The sequence below is a fragment of the Phodopus roborovskii genome, unplaced genomic scaffold (assembly GCF_943737965.1).
Source record: "Phodopus roborovskii unplaced genomic scaffold, PHOROB, whole genome shotgun sequence".
NCBI classification, from domain to species: domain Eukaryota; kingdom Metazoa; phylum Chordata; class Mammalia; order Rodentia; family Cricetidae; genus Phodopus; species Phodopus roborovskii.
The window spans coordinates 14,398,474-14,405,062 of NW_026126407.1; positions in this window are offsets into that span (position 1 = coordinate 14,398,474).

Here is a 6,589-nt window from a genome sequence, read left to right on the forward strand (position 1 = left end):
GGCCATGAAATGTTGTGGCTTTTGGCCACAGGGAGTGCAAAAAAAAAAAACAACAACAACAACAAAACAAACAAACAAACAAACAAACAAAACTGAACAGTCACGTGGCAGAGGACATACTTCTTTCCCAGACCAACTCAGCCTCTGACCATCTGTGACCTTGAGTGAGTTATTTAACCAATCTGTGCCTTGGGGTGCATGTCTATAAATCTGAGAGTAACAGTTTTCTTTCACTTCTTTTTTTTCTTTTTTAATGAGGACTCAATCAGACACTCTGTGTGGTGTAGGCCTCTGACTGGGAAGATGCCCCCTGAGTCTTTCTGTTTAAGATGTTCACAGTAAAAGACCTTTAGCAGAAGGAGCCCTCAGGGGATGCCCACACAGGCAGCCCCAAGAGTTCAGCTTTGACATGGACCTTCAGTTCCTGGGAAGCTTTCTGTGTCTAGCACACCATCAGATCCTCTAGAGAAGATGGCTGTTTACACTGATGACAGTTAATCGCTCTGGGGATCCCTTTTCGTCACAGGGTCAGACTTATACAATTGTGGCTCACAGTCATAATTTCCCATGTGGAACAAACAAAGGAAACTTCTTTGGCCACAATTCTGTCTGCTTGGGCCATTTTCCTTAGGGAGGAGAGCCAATCAGTTTGCATTTTCTAAAACAGCCCACAGCAAAGATGCCGTTCTCTTTAGCAAGTCCTTCCTGGGCATTTCCCACTTACTGGGCACTGCTGGGGATTTTGTGGTACAACAGTGGTCAAGACATGTCAGTGTCCCCAGGTGGCTCACAGTGCAGTGGAGGAGATGAAGCAATGATGGGAGCCATAGTGTGTTAAACGCTGAGACATCCAGGGAAGCACAGGAGTTCTGGTTAGCTCAAGGGAAGGACAATGGAACCATTTGGGTGAGGAATCAGGAATGCTTCTGAAAGACAGCTGTGGTATGCATGTTTTCTGTCTTCCATAGATTGAAAATGTAGTCCTCAATGCCCCCAAGAGGCAGAGCTCTTAGGAAAGATTAGGTCAGGAGAATAGCAGGCTCACCAGTGGGATTAATGTCCTCATAAGAGAGATCCATGCATAGCAGGAGTTAAAGAGACATTGCCTACAGGAAGGCCACCAGGCAGCATGTCTGTGAGCAAGAAGGGGACTCTTGCCAGACACTAAATCTGCTGGCACCCTGACCTTTGACATTCTAGTATCTAGAACACTGAGAATGGGTTTCTAGTGATATAAGTCTTCTACTCTTGTAACAGCCAGAACTAAATAAGACAAAATAGAAAGCTCAAACTGAATGACAAGTAGGGGTACTCAGGCCAATGAAATGGGGAGGGCCATTCAGCATGCACAAGGCCCTGAATTATTCTAACCTTAAACATACCACCACACACACACACACACACACACACACACACACACACACACACACACACACACGTGTGCCCAGGGCAAGAGAATATAGCACTGTAGAGGCTTGTCGATACTAACCAGGACAATGGTGACATTGCACAGCCTCAAGGTAGTGGCCAGAAAGAGGACCCCATCCTCAAGAGCTTTGTCACTCTTGCTAGAAGTTTAGACTTGATCCCTGTGTTGTTCCAACACCCTAACACTTTGGGTCCCACTGCATTTCAGAGACAGCTCCATACACCGAGAAGCAGTACATTTATCTTTCCAAGTATTTGGTCACTGTATACGCTGTCTAGTCAGGACTGGCTGTGCTCTTGATGAAGAAAGGTTTACTAAATATATGCGTGTCTGCAGTGTGATGTTCCTGAGGATACCTGAACAGATGTCTGCTCCCCCCAGATAGGGTTCTGAGGACAGATCAAAGAAATGGTTCCATCCAAGTGTATGTAGCTTGGTGAACCCATGACTTTGTTGGCTTTCTTCCAGGCATAGGATCGACTCAAAGTCAGTTGCATCCCCAAAATGTCCAGTGCAGCACTAGAGAGCTGCATCCCCAGGATTCCCTGCCAAATTTGCCAGAATCTCCACAAATAATCTCTTCCTCTTCCAGATGTTGTTTCCTGAGATGTAATCACAGGGTGGTGTTGTGTGAATCCTGAAGTTTCTGAAGCTTATACATCCCATTAGCTTCCTGAGTCTTATGCCCCCCTTCCTCTCCGCAGGAGGGAGTATTTCGATTTGGAAGAAATAGCTATACAACAATGGTCACATTATTGGAGGGGGACCCCTCTTTGCTCCTGCTTCCCAATTTTGATTAGAAAAAATGTAGTGCAAATACATGTAGCATGAAGTGACATGAAGAGCCTACTGCTACCTCTGACCTCTCTTCATCCCCGAGTTCAGGAATTAAAAAGATAGCAGCATCATGCTATGGTCCTCAGACTCCCACTGGTCCCATATGCCATCATTCATACTCTCTGCTCTCCTTTGAGATATCCGACACTTCATATCCATAAAGGCTACCATATACCTCTACATGGTGGTCAGGAGACTTCAGGCCACCATGTAGAATGAGTGGTAAACACTTGGCCTTTTACCTTACCACTGGGAGATGAGAGAGCAGGACTGTTTGCCCACATCCCTCAGACTCCATGATGGGTTGAATTGAAGAAGTCCAAGACATTCAATTTCCTAAGACCTGTTTAGCTATCAATCTGTGGTTTTTTCTACTCTTGGATCCAGGGCTGTTCTAACACTGTGGGCTTGGTGTCAGAAAGGATGAGCACTTCTGTGTCCTGCATGGCTTGTCCTGGAAACCTGGTCTTATGAAGGTGGGAATTAATAAACAACAGATAGACATACAGAAAAGCTGGAATTGGGTGGGTTGTGCTTGGGAACCCATCTAATTACTTTAGCACAAGAAGGTGGGTTAGCTAGTCCTGGTGGGAATCTCTGTAGGGCAGCAGCCTCAGGCTGCAATCAGTAGGGAGCAGAAAGCTGCAGTTGCTGACTTTTATATACACATGCCATGTACCGGACCAGAGGAAGGTTTTGTAATTCCCTGAACTCACAAGGGGAAGACTTTGTCATTTCTATGGGTCTGAGGTATTGGGGTCCTTTGTGTGGCTGTGCTCATGTCAACAACACACATTCATTCGGGACAATGATACATATACTCCCCACAGGACACAGAGGCCCTCTGGGAACCACACATAGTTTCCTTCATTTCCCACCTTTGGGATTTAGTAAAGCTGGCTCTAACTTATGGATTCTTTCTGTTAACTTTTGTTTTTAAATACATTTTGTGAGCTGTGCCATGAAACTCCAATTGCCCTTCCTTTCCAGGTCTTACCTATGCCTGGGTGTAAATATTCTTTTTGAAACAGGCAAGAATGCTGAGCACAGATCTCTTGCTCTACTCTGTAACAACTTTCTCCATGGGTAGCTAGAATAAGATCCCACTGAAGGCGGGAACACCAGAGTAACTGGGCAACACTCTCACATAGAACCTACATCTAGTAACTGATGGAGCCAAATGCAGTGACCAACAACCAAGCACTGGACTTAGCTCCTTGAGCTCAGTTGAATAGAAAAAGTATGGAGCATATGAACAAGGGGTGGGGGTCAAGATCATGTTGGGGAAAACCGCAGAGATGGCTAATGAGAGCTCATGGACTCTAGACTGACAGCCGAGGAACCTATACTGAATGTGGGTGACAGTTATGTGGCTTGATCTATTGGGGGTGGGGCTGGCAGTGGGACCAGGACTTATCCCAGGTGCAGAACTGTTTTTTTTGGAGCCCATTCTCTATGGTGGGATAATTTGCTCAGTCTTGATACAAGAGGGAGGAGCTTGGTCCTGCTGCAAATTGGTACCACAAACTTTGTTGACTCCACAAGAGAGGCCTTACCCACTTTGAAGAGTGGATGGGAGTGGAAAGATAGGGAGGTGGTGAGTGGGAGAAGGGGAGGGAGGAGGTACTGGGGTTGGTATGGGAGATTAAAAGAAAATTTTAAATAAAAAATTAAGAAAAAAAGAGAAAAGGCCACCCTATTCCCCGTGTCTCTGTCTTTGAATCTTGCATTCTCCATCTTTAGTTCACATCATTTTAAACCAATATAACCAGGACGGTGTTGCTCAGTGAGTACTTCTGTTGTAGAAGGGTGCTGGTGTCAAGTCTTTTCAGAAAGTCCATTGAATAAGTGGACCAAAGCCCTCTCCTCTACCAACTTCCTGGTTGATACCTTGGTTTGGTGCTTAGAGGTGAGGTCTAGATACATCCAAAAACATGTTCTTAGGACATGGGATGGAGAAGGAATCTCCTGGCCCTTACTGCACTTCTGAACTTTCTCTCAGGCTGGAATTAGAATTAGGTCTCTTCTCCCTTTTCTTCCTCTCCACAATTCACCTCCCCTTCCCCTCCAAACTCCATCCCTTGCTCCTGGGATGGCATTGGTCTTCCATGGCTCCTGACTGGGACTTAGCTGTCAGGACATCTGATTCTTGAGCTGAAATTGATACTATTGGTTTTAGTGTGTGTTCTAGCTTGAAGTCAGGAGACTATGACTGGCTAGCTTCCATGACAGTCTGAATGAATTCTTAGGGGTAAATCGTCTCTAGCTTGCCTCTGTTTCATCTGAGAACTACAACCCTACACCTAAGTGCATTCTCTGACATGATTGGCCCCAGAATGTACAGGCTGCTGGCTTTGCTTTTCCTCCTTCCTAGCCTGGATTTAATCAGCCATCCCTCCAAGGGCACTCTTGTCCATGCCCTCAGCCTCCTCATTTCTTTGCCCTCCTTCCAGAGCCTCACTGGCCACAATGTTGTGTCAATCTAATATCTAATTTCTCCCTCCTTGCCCCGAGATTGCTGGATGATTCTGGAGAGAAATCACACAACCACACCGAATTGGTTTCATGATCAATTTATGAGCTCCCAGCCCCAGCTGGACTGTCAGCATTGCTCAGTCAGCTCTGTCTTATCTCTCTTTGCTTTCTCTTCAGTGACTGCCCCAACCTATCTCACTGAGTCCAGCCCACCATCACCCTTGTCACTTGAGTGGGTGCCCAGGCAAAAATCGGAGGTGGATTTTCCATGTGTGCTCTGCTAATTGTGCACTTCTAAATCTGGCTACATTTTTACCTATCTGTACTTCCTTCATGATTACAGCTGAAAGAGTCTTACTCATCACCACTGTGAGCTTGTCCATCATGTGCCAACATTGCTTCCTGCTTTTTTTTCTTTTTGTCTCCAAGAGAAATTTAATTCCTTCTTTCTACTGTCTTTCTGAGCTTTTCTCTCAGAGATGGCTGTCCTCACTTCCCCTTCTGCTCTTAGCTGAACCTCACTGAGTCCAGTATGGACCCAGGGACAGACCTGACTGGGATGGCAAGAGAATAAAGATCAGACAGATAGATAACAGACAGATAGAAAGACTGACAGATAGATGCATGGACAGATATACTGTGATCAGGTGGCTTGGGCTTTCTCCTGGAGAAACCACAGCATTCTACAAGCTTAGTATCTATTATATAGAAATGAACAGAGAGACAAGGCTATGTAGCACACTTCTGAACAAGGAGAGTCATTGTTTACATATAAACAAGGAGACAGGGTTTGTGGTGTACAGTTGTATCAATGGACAAGCTTAGCTAATCTTGGTAGGAGCAGCCTCTGTAGAGTAGCAGTCTTTAGGCCATATCCACTCAGAGAGAAATCCACTGTGGAAATTTTCTGCACATACTGTCAACACTTGCAATCGGTCCCCCAAGGCAGGCTCTGCCATCCCTCTGGGGTCCTTGACATGGCTGTGCCTATGTCCCCACCACACCTTCACTCAGGACTTATTCAGGACTGCTTCCACTTCCTATAGCACCTGGTTGCACTGTGCATCACTTCTTTGCTGTCCTCACACATTGTGTTGTTTGCAAATGTTAGGTTTGTGATTATGACTGTCCCAACTAGAACTACTGTATTCAGACAATGTCTTTTCCCCAATAGCTAAAATGATTGTTGGATTTTTTTTTTTAAAGAAAGGAAACAATTTAACACACACACACACACACACACACACAGTTTTTATATACAAAATGCTGTGGCACACCTAACAGATTACAATGTAATAAATATAAAGTTAACTTTTATATGAACTGGAAAGGAAAACTCATGGGCTCTCTTTATTGTTGGAGCAGCCAGGGATCAAACCTGTGACATCTTCCCAGACGTGTATGTACCACTTTCCTTTCCTTTCTACTTTGATTCCCTTTCACGATTTTCCTCTCTTTTTATCCCTGCCCCGTTAGTTCATACCCACTCTCACTGATGGAGACTTAAAAAAAATCCTCACATTTATTCCTTTTCCCAGAAACAGAATCCGTGGGCTTAGGATACAGGTGCTGGCATCTCCAAAGCTTCCCAAGGGGAAGTCATACCTACTTTATTCTTTCACCTATCCAGCCAGTCTCAGCTTGTGGCGCTCCAACTTCCCCTTGCTACATCGCCACTGACACTGAACTTCCTGTGGTCACAAGAGATTCCTTCATTCCCCAATTCTGCCATCCTTTCAGGTCTATGGCTACTCGGTGTTTATGGCCCACGATGCCTGTTTTCTCTCTGGACTCCACGGCACTGCACCACCCACACACACCCACGTTTTAGTTTTCTCTTTCATTTCC